General features: G+C 37.1%; 1 protein-coding gene across 4 annotated transcripts in view; it reads right to left on the reverse strand.

The window, feature by feature from the left end:
* Positions 1 to 15,049, reverse strand: part of LOC115213919 — a 186,512-nt gene that overhangs the window by 143,366 nt on the left and 28,097 nt on the right. Inside the window, exon 1 of one of the 4 annotated variants that reach the window (XM_036504816.1) lies at positions 5,397 to 5,418. The exons of the other annotated variants lie outside the window; for them this stretch is intronic. The gene's annotated coding sequence lies outside the window, so the exon portion shown is untranslated. Of the gene's footprint in view, positions 1 to 5,396; positions 5,419 to 15,049 lie in introns of those variants that run through there. 4 annotated transcript variants of the gene reach the window in all.

Consider the following 15,049-nt stretch of genomic DNA (forward strand, 5'->3'; position numbering starts at 1 on the left):
TTTGAGATATTCACATCTATTTCTGCTTAGAAATGCATTATTTTTAAATTTATTCTTTTACTCTTTTACTTGTTTCAATCATTTGACTGTGGCCATGCTGGAGCACCGACTTTAGTCGAGCAAATCAACCCCAGGACTTATTCTTTGTAAGCCTAGTACTTATTCTATCGGGTTCTTTTGCCAAACCGCTGAGTTACGGGGACATAAACACACTACCATCAGTTGTCAAGCGATGTTGGGGGGATAAACACAGACACACACATATACATACGAGGGGCTTCTTTCAGTTTCCGTTTACCAAATCCACTCACAAGGCTTTGGTCGGCCCAAGGCTATAGTAGAAGACACTTGCTCAAGGTACCACTCAGTGGGAATGAACCCGGAACCATGTGGTTGGTAAGTAAGCTACTTACCACATAGCCACTCCTGTTTCTGCTTTTTTTTGTTGTTTTTTTTTGTTTTTGTTTTTTTAGTACAGTCATGCTAGGGTCCCTCCTTGAAAGGTTTAATTGAACTAATTGGCCCCAGGACTTGCATTTTAAGTCTAGTACTTATTCTCACTTCCCTTTTGCTGACCCACTAAGTTATGGGGATGTAAACAAACCAACAAAGGTGGGCAAGCAGGAGTGGGCGGACAAACACAAACACAGATATACAATGCACTTCAACATAGTTTCCATCTACCAAATTCACTTACAAGGCATCAGTCAGTCTGAAGTTTTAAAAGATACTTGCCCATGGTGCCAGGCAGTGGGACTGAAACCAACAGCACAGCACTTTGGGTAAGTGTCATATGGCATTTGTATACATTTTTACCAAAATAACTAATTTTTAAAAGTACTAAGGCTGCTCTTCTTACAGACTAAGGACTAAGTAGATTCATTTAAATGCCTCAAATGAAAATATTTTAATAGTTGTTCTTCAGGAGCGTGAACACAGAGTTTTAAGCTAAATGGAAGGAAAGGAACAGCAGAATGTTAGAATTCTTTTCTACTCTAGGTAAAAGGCTCAGAATTTTTGGGGAGATGGGGGTCAGTCGATTAAATCAACCCCAGTACACTACTGGTACCCGATTTATCGACCCCGAAAGAATGAAAGGCAAAGTCGACCTCAGTGGAATTTGAACTCAGAATGTAAAGGCAGATGAAATACCGCTAGGTATTTTGCCCGGCCTGCTAAGATTTCTAGCAGCTCACTGCCTTGCAGAATGTTAAAATTATAAACCAATTTACAGTATTGAATATGGTAATGTTACAATAAGAAATTAATTATTCATACCAATGTTATGGATTTGTGGAAATACTTGAAAGCATACATCCTGTTTACTAAATACATAGGTAGTAAGGCATCACATGTGTAGTATAGCAACTGAACTCAAACATTGTTATTCATGTAATTAGTAAACAAAAACTTCCTTTTAAAAATATAAAAACAATAACCAAGGGAAATAACCACAATATCAGACAACTGAAAGCCATGAACAAAGTTATTTACTCTGTCTGTCTGTCTCTCTCTCTGTGTTTGTGTTTGTGTGCTGTATAGATGTGGACAAGACTATGTGGTTCACATGGTTAGCTCACTTCCAAAGTATCAGATTATGGGCTCAGTCCCACTGTGTGGAAGCAGTTGGCTGGTGCCCTCTACTGCAGCCACATGTTGTCCAATACCTTGGAAGTGAAACCGATAAAGAAAACGACTAAGATGCCTGTTGTGTGCATGCGTGTGCTCTCATGTTGACATGTGAATGCTCATTATAAACAAAAGCCTCTCTATTCATACAAATGGATTTGCTTGTTTGCAGTCCTCCACGAAAGCATGTTTGGACTGTTCATTGATAAGAAAGGGATAATACAGCCACGCTAAGAAGCCGTAATGATTTGGCATCAGAAAAAATATCCAACCATAGAAAATTCTGACTCTACATAGTCTTATCTGACGCAGGAAAACATGGAAAAGTAGATGCTAAGAAGAGGATAATGATAACAGATTGAATGTACTGATGTACTGATTATATCGGTCTTGCCACCTAGTATGAGATGTTTTGGCATCCCTGACTGATACTGGCTTATTTGACATGACATTTTAATGTCTCTGTCTCTCTCTCTGAGCATCTATTTATGCTGGTATCTATGCATAATATCTTCCTCTCTATCAGACTATCTGTATTGTGTATACTTCTGCATGCCTGTGCATGTATTTGCCTCCAGTTCAGTGCCAAACCATGCTGTCATCAAAATAGGTTGAATTTCCAGTCAGTCACGACAAATCATCAGCATCCCAGGGGTCACATTCATCTTATTTTACTTACTGATCTCTATGTGCTTTCATGAGGAAATCCTAAACTGAAACATGGAACATGTCAGTTGCTTTCACATTTTGTCTTCAAAGAGAAGATTTACTCTTATCAGTGTCAACATTATTTTCCAAAAATTCTAGTTGGCTGTTATTGAAGTTATCTCTGGGTTGTAATTTTTAGATTTAAACACCAAGAAGTTGTATAAGTGTACAAAAAGTAAAGACAACCTAAGTTAATTGAAAGTTTTCAACACCCTGTTAATAATGGATATAGTCACTTGCTATTGTTACAAACTGGCTTTGTCATTCAATCAAGCTGATTAAAGAGTCTATAAGTGATTCCTAGAAACAGTAGCCCAATCACCCACAAATCACTTTAGCATCTTATAGAAAAACAGAATTCATTAGACAATTTAGTCCTACAGATCGTTGCCAGCGTCGCCTTACTGGCACATGTGCTGGTGGCATGTGAAAAACAACATTCGAGCGTGATTGTTGCCAGTGCCGCCAGACTAGCTCCCGTGCCCATGGCACATAAAGAACACCTTTTGAGCATGGTCATTGCCAGTACCGCCTGACTGGCCCTTGTGCCAGTGACATGTAAAAGCACCCACTACACTCTTGGAGTGATTGGCATTAGGAAGGGCATCCTGCTGTAGAAACTTTGCCAGATCAGACTGGAGCTTGGTGCAGCCTTCTGGCTTGCCAGTTTTCAGTCAAACCATCCAACCCATGCCAGCATGGAAGGCGGGTGTTAAACGACGATGATGATGATGATATCCCCCCCAAAAGGATGGGATGTTCATGGCTGGAAACACTTTAATCAAAGATCTGCTTGATCAGCACTGTAGAGGAGCGAAACATCTTGTCATTCATTTAACCCTTTAACATTCAGATAACTTTGTCAATTGTAGTGCTTATTTATTTATATTTTTGCTTTTAATTAACTAACCAAGGATTATCTCATACCTTTCAGATTTCGATGATGTGATTGTTTATTTTAAGGACAACATTGTAAAGTATGTGTGAGGGACTGGATCTGGTCAGTTTGAACATGAAACAGAATACTTCAGCCAGATATGGACCACTTTAAATGCTAAAGAGTTAAAATATTTGTAGTAGAAAATGAAGGAGTGTGCAGAGATGGCAACCAATAATAAATTATGCATTAGTTTTCCAGTGTTTTATCTGAACCAACAGAAAAAGGATTTGTCCAGTTCTACAGGATACAATAAATGAAGAGTAGTTAAACAGCATGTGGTCTGAAATTACAAGTTTGATATAGAACAGGAATTCAAGCATAGAATACAACAGGTTTTAATTTACAACATCAAGGCAAAGTTTACATCAATGCTTATGGGACGTGCATACATCTGCTTGTGTTTCACTAAGTCGATTGAGTAAATTGTGCTACATAAAAAAAAGTATTTTTATCATAATTGTCGTGGACAATTTTGTGCTTCATTCAACTGAAACATATCAAGGTGAGAGATGGTGTCAGAGAACATAAAATTATGTCAACGTCCTTGAGTTAACATTTCATTTAAATTCTACAGGTACACGGGGGGGGGGGGGGGGTGACAGTAGATTATGGTACATGTTAGGAATGTGTGAAAGAAAAAAAGTTAACATGGGGCATTTTTGAACTGACAAACATAGAAAATGACAAATGAGCTCTCATTCAGTTTATGATTAAAAACAGCCAAAAAGAAGCAGATTCTGTTTATGTTGCTGTCTTCTCAAAGCCTACAGAAAACAAAATCTCAAAATATCAGTCATTCAAACTTGTCTAATGTCCAGTAAAAGAGAAAAGGAAAGCTTATATGGTCAAAACAGTCAGCAGATCACTGGCCTCGGTCAACTCAAGGTTATTGTTTAAAGATACTTTCTCATAGTACCTTGCAAACCCAAAGCAGCATGCTTACAAAGAAGTCTTAAAACCATAAAGCCATGCCAATATTTGTTTACTTTACCCCCAAGAGACAAGAGAAAAACAATTAATAAACATAAAATTATCAAATTTCTTAATTAGGCATAAAGTTTTTTGGTTTTTTTCGCAAGCCCTCGGATTCATAAGGTTGATTACCTGGTTCCCATGGTGTATAAGTGACCAAAATCACAACATTCCCCCCCCCCAAATGGAATGCTGGTCAAAGGGTCCATCATCATCCTTTAACATCTGTTTTCCATGCTGGCATGGGTTTAGCAATTCTGAAGGGAGGGGGCAAATCAATAACATCAACCCCAGTAAAAGACTGGTACTTTTTCAACCCAGAAGGGACGAAAGCAAAGCTGACTTCCATGAGACTTGAGCTAAGAATATAAAAAAACGGAAAGAAATACTGCTAAGCATCTTGTCTTATGTGCTAATGATTCCACCAGCTCATCACCTTGGCAAAGCTATATGAATATAGATTGAAAATGTGTCACAAGAAACAGTCATATATCTATTGTATGATACAAATTCACACTCCACACAACCGCTTACCTTCTTAGTTATTATAGCTTTCAAATAACAATTATTAATAATCAGCCATTGACAACCTAATTATACTCAATTATTAAGTTATTAGCATGTTGCTAATCAATTTCATTATCAACTTTATTTTTCAAAATCTCTCTACTCAGTACCAATATCTTTACACTGTTCTCAAAGCTATATCACAGTAGCTGTTACATTCTTTTGAGTAACGTCAGGATACAAAGGTATCTATTTACACCAAGATACCAATACCAACTATATATTTATATCAATAAATTATACGATTACAATGTGCAATGAATCACCAATAGTAATTATGATACTATGATAATCAAGAAGAAATAACCACCTTTGCAACAGCCGTTAAAAACCTATTGTTAGTAGCAATCAGTAACCCCAATTTACATTTTTTTGTTTTTTGTATTTTTTGTTTACAGTAGAACAATCAATCTTGGAAGTACAAATAGAAAACATGTTTCATTTAGTATGAAGCAATGGAATGTCAGTGAGCCAGTGCATATGGGATCTGACTAAAAATGGTACAAAACCAATACTTGGCCTAAATCTCATAACTGTCAACACGAGTCAAACAAGAAACATTATTTTTGAGATTACATACCAGTAGTGCTCGGCTGTACCTCAACAACCCATTTCACCAACTGGCGTTTTGTAAAAGGCACTGTCTCCTCCTGCTTTGCAACAAAGAAAAAAAAAAAACCAGTAAATTTTGCAGTGGCATATCTTCTTTCTTTTACTGCTTGATTTCCCTTAAATCACATTCTACTATCCTAAAAAGGATGACGTCTAAGACTTCAGTGGATAACATAGCACTATGTACACTAAAAGAAGATAGACTGGTAATGACTGGTACATTTTGGAACTTCAATTTGCTCAATCAGGACAGAACTAGAGCTATACAACAACACTCAGACATTAAAAAATTGAACTTTTTGACACATACTAACACACGCACACATTTCAAATACACATGCCTGGCTGTGTGGTTAAGAAGTTTGCTTCCCAACCACATGGCTTTGGGTTCAGTCTCATGTGTGGCATCTTGGGCCAGTGACTTTGTTATAGCCCAAGGTTGACCAAAACCTTGCAAGTGGATTTCATAAACTGAAAGAAGCCCATACACATCAGTATGCATGTTGACTGCTTGACAACCACCAAGTTTACATCCTCATAACTTACCAGTCAGTAGTGTAGAGACTGATAGAATAAGTATCAAGCTTTAAAGAAAAAGTAATGGAGATTGATTTGTTTGACTAAAACCCCTTATGTCTTTACCTGAAACAAGTAAAGACATAAATCAAACTCAGTTTTAATATATTAGCAACCAAGAGATCAGAGATTGATTAACTGTTCAGAGGTTTGATGGCTTACATAAGCACTGAGATTGACATGACTATGTCAATTAAATTGGGACTAAGCCTGGCTGAAAAAAATTTTAAAGTCACAATCATTCTGCCCCTGCCTCCACCCCCTCCTGCTACAATCCAAGTCTATTTACAACTGAACTAATCAAAGTAAATCAACAAACAACAGTATTAGTAGCAAGTTTATTTTAAAGCTTAATGCAACCCAACATCATTTGAAGCCAAACAATAACAATAGGAATTAAAGATAGATTCCAATAAAGACCAACAAAGCAGTCTTGGGTTGAATCCCACTCTGTGGCACCTAGGACAAGTGCTTCTGGTTTAGTCCTGTGCTGACTAAAGCTTTGTGAGTGGATGTGGGTTGATTTGTTTGACTTATTAGAAAATTACTATTTGTAAATCTCACAATGAGAGATATTCAGCAACAGTATTTTGGAGTAAAGCTTATTTGCCAACATAACATGGCAGCCTTGTTTAGGAATCTCTCTTGTGATATTTGCAAATAGTAATTTTCTAATTTATAGATCAGTGACTAGTTGTCACTATGAAAACTATATATTTCGAATGGGAATTTGGCAGCACCACCTCTAGCCGAACAATTATTCAGTACTGATGAAGGGAAATAACCCGAAAATCGTGATACACAGATAATGATTTGAGCTGAACTGGGGTGTTAGATTCCCTTGTTCGAAAATATAAGGACACAGATCATGTCGTATAGCCAGCTGGAGATGATATCTCCTGGGGCTAAATTACAGCAACATTCATCCTAAACCAGGAGTGCCATGTTATGTTGGTAAATAATCTTTACTTGTTTGACTAAAACTCTTCAACGTGGTGCCCCAGCATGACCACCACAGTCCAACAACTGACACAACCATGATAAAAAAAATCCTTTTTATGTACATTAATGTACACTAATGACATTTTAAAATTAATATTCATATTTTTCTCAATTTGTTTTGTTGTTTATTTATATTTTTGCTTTTTAGGGAAGTGTATGGTTTTATATTTTCAATGTTTTTGAAAATACTGTTATTATGCAGGGAAAGAGAGTAGATAAAATATATGTTTAACAATCTACCTTCACTTTAATTTATTGAAGGTTAAAAAATAAAACTAACGACTGAAAAACTGAAATGAATGATATAGATAATATTGATTTTAACGTAACAAATATGAAGAGGGAAGTACATTTATTTTAATGCCGATACAAAATGTAAATCAAACGCAGATTTTACATGCAACTGCAGTATATCGATCTAGTGCATACTGAATTTAAATATCCTTAAAGATGAAATGTTCTTTAATGTGAATAGCTAATACAAATGAGATGTGTGAATTTTTAGTTCAATAACATTGAAAAATTACCAACATCACAAGAGGATAATATCTAATGTGAGACAGTAACAAAATGCATTAGAGACAAGGTATTAGTTAATTAAAAAGAAAAAAATGGATTGGTGAAGAGGGGGAATTAAACAGTCACAAAATGGTGGTGGTTGATCAATGTTGGATCGAACATCTTTGGGAAGTTGAATAGATGAGAAAAATTTTACACTGGAAGAGAAATTAATTTGTAATGAAAGAGAAAAGATCAACAATGTTGAAAATAGATTATGTAAAAATTTCCAAAACAAAAGAGTGTTTGATTAAAACAAAAAACAGGTTTTGTTATTGGATCAAATCTAGATAATTTTTCTAATTACGGGATGATGTAACAATTAAGTGAATGACCCTTAATTGCTTCATAATATTAATGATATCACTGTTATTTTCACATAAAAGTTATGAAATAACTAATAACAGAAAGATTTTATGGAAGCTTTATTGCAATTAAACAGTAATATTTTACTAGTTTTATTGCAATTAAAAGTTTATATGACATCGTTAGAATTCTAAGAGCTATATAACATATTGATGGTAGACTAATGAATAAATGGTTCATCATACTAAATATCTAATTCCAGATACTAACCAAAAAAAAGACAAGATTAGTTGGAGTAAAACATTGTAAGAATTAGAATTACAGAGATTTATTTATTCCTCTAAGATCGGAATCAACATAAAGTGATCATCATCATTGTTTAACGTCCACTTTCCATGCTGGCATGAGTTGGACAGTTTGATTGAGGTCTGGAGAGCCAGAAGGCTGCACCAGGCTCCAATCCAATCTGGCATGGTTTCTACAGCTGGATGCCCTTCCTAATGCCAACCACTCTGAGAGTGTAGTGGATGCTTTTTATGTGCCACTGTTACAGGAGCCAGTCAGACAGGCCTGGCATCGATCACATTTGGATAGTGCTTTTTACATACCATGGGCACAGGGGCTAGTCAGGGGTACTGGCATCGGCTACGTTCAGATGGTGCTTTTTATATGCCACTGGCACACGTGCCAGTCAGGCGGACCTAGCATCAACCACGTTTGGATGGTGCTTTTTACGTGCCACCGGCACAGGAGTCTGTTAGGGGGCACTGGTCACAGCTCCGATATTGGTTTTACTTGACTCAACAGGTCTTCTCAAACATAACATATCACCCAACACATCAGGGGTACTCTTAACTGGGCCAGACATGTGTGGCTACAATCTCATTTTACTTGCCAAGCCTTTTAATTTCACAGCCTATCTCCAAAGGTCTGAGTCTCCTGTCACATAGCAATATAATCAGCATATCATCTCAACTCATACATTTTTTTCCCCCTATTTACCACAATTTTCTAGCATAATTAGAAATCCCAACACAATCATGCAAAAGCATAATAGTAATGAGTTGCGAAATTTGTATCAGTCTGACTGTCAATTTGTATAATTGAATAAAGAGTACAAATACAAATGTCATCGACAGCAAATTAAGACAATCAACCACTAATATCACTAAGGAGAACAAAACAAATAAATACAAAGGTTTATTAAATCAAGGTTAAACATGAAGTTAATTGGTATGTATGAAAGTAAAATAAATTGTAATTAATTACTATGTAACTAATTTGTATACAATTCATGTGTTTTATTATAAAAAGTAGAATAAATGACTTTATTTGAGAAGTATTAGTGGCAATCATGTCACTGCTATTATAAATACTTGAACCTATTAGCATTTATACTGGCTGTACATGGCCCAAATATTCTGTTTTATGTGCAGAATGGCCAGATATGGCCTCTCACACATACTCTACAAAAATAAACAATCACATCATAGAAATCTCAAAGCTACAGGATGACATGTGATCATTTAAAAAACATGAATAGATAAGGATTACATTTGACAGAGTAATCTGAATGCTAAAGGGATTAATGTCATTGGAAATCAATCTGTCATTATTGAAGACAAAATTCCATCCAATCCATGCAAAAATGGAAAAGTGGAGGTTAAAATGATGGTGATGATATTAAAGTGTATGGGAGGCTTTGCTGATATCCATGACATTTTTGCCAAAGTTCTCAGGCATGAAAGACCACTGAAGCATGATGTACTGCAACAAATCTTCAATATATCTGGTTCTACAGAGACTATGCCAGTGGCTAGAATCATAACAGGCTGAAGATGATGAAAGGTGTTGTTTATAGCTATTTCCAATGCTTTTGAGATGGTGAAGGTGAATGGAATACAAGGTATGATGTTTTCACAAAGTAAGTACAGGTGTGCTAAGAAGTTTGCTTCCCAATCACATGGTTTCAAGCATCTTCTACTATAGTGTCAGGCTGATCAAATCCTTGTCAAGGAATGTGGTAGATAGAAACTGAAAGAAGCCCATCATGTGCGTGTGTCTTTGCCATGACAGTGAGTGGGTGTCACTGTCATGCCTAGTGAAGTCCTTTGCTTCTGATGTTCCATGAAAACATGGAGAAATATTACCTTCCTTGGAAACAAGTGAAGGTCAACAACAGGAAGGGCATTCGGTTGTAGAAAACCTGCCTCAATGAATACCCTACAACCTATGCAATCATGGAAACAATAATGATGACAGTCATAAGTAGAGAAAGAGTGAAAAATTTGGTAAATATAAAAATGAGCTCTAGAGCAGTGCTTCTCAAACATGGCATACCAACAGTTTTTTTGTTTTTTTTCCCAATGTGCCAGGGACCAGTAATATTTCATAGTAATATATATTTATACCGGAAACAATAGACAAGGGTGAGTGAAAAAGTAATGCCATTTTGTATAGGACAGATATACTTACCAACACAGGAACATGTATCATACATCAAAATGAAGCTGGTTCTCTGTGGATCACATCCTTACTTCTCAACAGAGTCACCGTTTCTCTCAATAGTAATGTTCCACCTTCAGATGAGAGCATGTATCCCTGCCCCGTAAAATTCTGTTTGTTCTTTGAGCTACTTCTTCACTACCTCCACACTCACCCGATTTAGCGCCTTCAGACTATCATCTCTTCGGCCCCATGAAAGAGGGTTTGAGAGATAAACATTATTCCAGGGATGAGGAAGTGAAAACTGTAGTGAAGAAGTGGCTCAAAGAACAGTCAACAGAATTTTACGGGGCAGGAATGCATGCTCTCATTCAAAGATGGAACATTGCTATTGAGAGAGACGATGACTAAGTTGAAAAGTAGGGATGTAATCCACAGAGGACCAGCTTCATTTTGATGTATGATACATATTCCTGTGTTGGTAATTATACCTGTCCTAAACAAAATGGCATTACTTTTTGACTCACCCTCATATATAATGAAAATAAAAGTTGACAAATTTTTTTATCTTCTATTCATTTTGTAAACAAATAATACAATATTACATAAGAATTTTATTATGTTTCTTTCTTTTCTGGAAACTCGTCGTGTACCGGCAGCTGATGGCTTGTGGCCCAGCACTGGTCCACCACTTTGAGTAGCACTGCTCTAGCGCTCATAAATTCAGATAAAATGAAGAAACACTACCCGACCAGCATTACTATTGGGTTGGAAAATCAAGAATTTTTTGCATTTGAATTGCCATTATCAATACAAACTACAGATTCACAGACAGAGAAATCAAATTTGATTGTAAAGTAAAACAAAAATGTTTCTACAAAGACAAAAAACAATTATAAGCCTAGAGAGCCGAAATCAACCAGTAAGCTTGAGTAGCTATCCCTCCAGCTCAATATATCAGCCATACTTCCCTCAGTATCATCATCATCATCCTTTAATGTCCATTTTCCATGCTCACATGGGTTGGACGGCTTCACAGGAGCTGGCCAGCTGCCCAGGTTCCAGGCATCTGTTTTGGAATGTTTTTATGGCTGGATGCCCTTCCTAACATGCCAACCACTTTAGTGTACCAGGTGCTCTTAAGCAACACTGGCACGGGCATGCTTATGCAGCACTGGTGAAGGTGCTTTTTACATGGCACCAGCACCCATGAGCCTGCAAAATTAGGAAAGCACAGCTGGAGAGGGATGTAGGGGACACACCTGTATGCATAGGCAACAATGATTTTACTGAGCTTGACATGTCTTCTCAAGCACAGTAAATCACCAAGGGTCTCAGTACCCTGTCATCCCCTCTATTGGGCCCAACATCTGAAGATCCTTTCTCACTACTTCATCCCCTCTATTGGGCCCAACATCTGAAGATCCTTTCTCACTACTTCATCCCCTGTCTTCCTCGGTCTACCCCTTCCACATGTTCTCACCACAATTAGAGACTGGCATCTCTTGATGTAACTGATGTAACTATAGTGTACAGTCAGCTCTCTTGCACAATACATCTGATGCTTTGTTTACTTGACGACTTCCCTAAATATATTTCACATTAATTTTACAGTAGTAAGAAGCAGCAAACAGGACAAAATACTCAGCCATATTTTTCTGGATCTACATTCCAAGTTCAAATTCCACCAAAGTCAATTTTACTTTACATCCTTTTGGGATCAATAAATTGAGTATTGGAATCTGTAATTGACTTAATCCTCCCTATAAAATTGCTTGTGACAAAATTAGAATTTTACAACAGGAACCGTATAATAAAACCCTAAATTTTATGAGCATCTCACAGTAAATTAAACAGCAATTATTTTAACTAGATCGTTTGTCAACTTATTGTCAAAACTAAATCTGCTCTTATTTCGCTTTTGGATTTGGATTTGGTTTGCAAGATTCTTTACGTAAGTTCGTGTGTTGAAGCACATTCTGTTGTGTCTGGGGAGTGTCATTTTCTTTTTGTGCCTTATAATTTAAATAAAAACATAATTTGAATAAAAATAAGAAATAAGTGGAATACCAGTGAGTGTATTAAATTACAAGGCACAAAAAGAAAATGACTCTCCCCAGACACAACAGAATAAATCTGCTCTCTTATACTATAATGAGAAGAAGTCTTCAAGCTACGATGAATAGAAATTGAATTCAAGATTTTAACATTGACACATACATTGACAGAAACTGATTAAATTTCTTTGTATCATATTTGTACTTTTCAGTCTTTTGCCTTTAAGGTAAACAACTGTTTTACTAAATTCAAACATTTGCATACCATTATAAAAATGAGAAAGAAAACTTGTACCTCAATTTTGTTCTCTTTTTTTTCCTTTTTTTTTTTTTGTTATTTCAATAAGTGTTATGTTAATTAATGAGGGAAAGGAAGCTCTTCCAAATTAGTATGGAACTCTGAATTTTAAAACAGATAAAAACAAAAATTCTGTTTAGACTGACCACTTTGTTAAATAGGAATGATGAGACAAGTTTTCATATCTACTGAATACACACACACACACAGTAGTAAGACAGGTAGGATGGAGAGTTTTGCTGTGAATAGAGTTGGAAAGAAAACAGGTAGCAAACATAATGACTCTATAAAGAGGAGTGATATTTTACTAAGCCATCCTGGTTGAAAAGTAATACAAAAGAATTCTACAAAGTTTCTAAAGACTCTTGGCAAAGGAACAGAAGACTGCATGCATTCCTGTGTAAAGAAGCTTACTTCCCAATCACTTGGTTCTGAGTTCAGTCCTATAGTGTGGTAATTTGGTGCAGGTGTGGCTGCGTAGTAAAAAGCTTGCTTCCCTACAGCATGGTTCTGGGTTCAATCCCACTGCATGGCAAGTGTCTACTACAGTTTCGGGCTGACCAAAGCCTTGTGAGTGGATTTGGTAGACGGAAACTAAAAGAAGCCCATTGTGGGTATGTGTGTGTGTGTCTGTGTTAGTCCTCCGACCATCGCTTGACAACTGATGTTGATGTGTTTATGTCCCCCATAACTTAGTTTGGCAAAAGAGACCGATAGAATAAGTACTAGGCTTACAAAGAATAAGTCCTGGGGTCAATTTGTTTGACTAAAAGCAATGCTACAGCATGGCCGCAGTCAAATGACTGAAAGAAGAATAAAAAAAGTCTTACTATAATCCTGGGCCAACTTGTGAGTGGATTTGGTACACAGGAACTGAATGAAGCCCATCATGTATCTATATACGTAAGTAACATGATTTATTCAAAAGTAAATACAGTGTGTGTGAACTGATGTTTCCTTGTCTATTTTAAAAAGTGTCCTCTTCATACGAGAATGTTGTTCGTTTCCTGATGGAGAACATGCCTAGTTAAAGCAATGACCTTGCTTGGAAACAGATGACGTTTGGTTATAGGAATAGCATCCTGTTGTAGGAAAATCTGCCACAACAAATTCCATCCAACCCATGCAAGCAAGGAAAAGCATACAATAACGATGATGACAAAGTTAATAAAACAGAAAATGTCTGCAACAAACAACTCAGGCATCCAAGAACCAAATGAGGATATTAAAGAGGGCAGTGTGTTAGGCTGCCATCTTTGGACAGGCAATATTGATAATTTAACTTTCCTCTGCAAAATGTTTGGGATCAAACTATTGCTTATTCTAACAGAATATTTTCATTTTCCTCATTCATTTTTCATGATTTAGAGCAATACAGGTGATCTGGCAGAATCGTTAGCACATCAGGCAAAATGCTTAGTGGTATTTTATCTGTCTTTATGTTCTGAGTTCAAATTCTGCTGAGGTTGGCTTTGCCTTTCATCATTTCGGGGTCGATAGATTAAGCACCAGTTGCACACTAGAGTCGATCTAATTGACTGGCCCCCTCCCCAAAAATTTTGGGCCTTGTGCTTAGAACAGAAAAGAATAATAAACACACATGAGGGCAGCAAGCAGGCAGAATCGTTAGCATGCCAGGCAAAATGCTTAGCAGTATTTCATGTCTTTGCATTCTGAGTTCAAATTCTGCCGAGGTCGACTTTGCTTTTCATCCTTTCAGGGTTGATTAAATAAGTACCAGTTATGCACTGGGGTCAATATAATTGACTTAATCCGTTTGTCTGTCCTTGTTTGTCCCCTCTATGTTTAGCCCCCTGTGGGCAATAAAGAAATAAAATACAGTTGGTTCAAATCTGTGTGTCTCTATAACAATGCTTTCCATTCTGAGCAGCTAAGTAATAACCAGTTAGAAACAGGATGTTGAAGCTTGAGAAATCTAAAGAAAATGTCATTTTGAAAGACACAAAAAAGAAACCCAGGATATTCCATCCGGATATTGTACGATGGGTTGGTGCCTTCCTCTCAGATCGCTCCTTCCAAGTTCAAGTTAATGGTTCGCGGTCCGACGTCTCCAGTGCGAGCAGTGGCGTGCCTCAAGGTTCAGTGCTTGGGCCCTTGTTGTTCTTAGTCTTCATAAATGACTTGCCCGACGACCTCACGCAACACACCCTTCTATTTGCCGACGATATCAAACTGGGCGCTCCTCGCGGTAGTATAGAGGATCTTCGTCGATGCCTCCACCAAATTTGGAAGTGGTCTAACGATTGGGACCTGTGTCTGAACGTGTCAAAGTGCTGTCATCTGCCTGTCGGCTCTAGTCCTGCAACACAACTTGATTTCGAGCCGGGTCGTCTGCTGCTGGAGAGGACCGATCAGGTA

The sequence above is a fragment of the Octopus sinensis genome, linkage group LG7 (assembly GCF_006345805.1).
Source record: "Octopus sinensis linkage group LG7, ASM634580v1, whole genome shotgun sequence".
In the NCBI taxonomy this organism is placed as follows: Eukaryota; Metazoa; Mollusca; class Cephalopoda; order Octopoda; family Octopodidae; genus Octopus; species Octopus sinensis.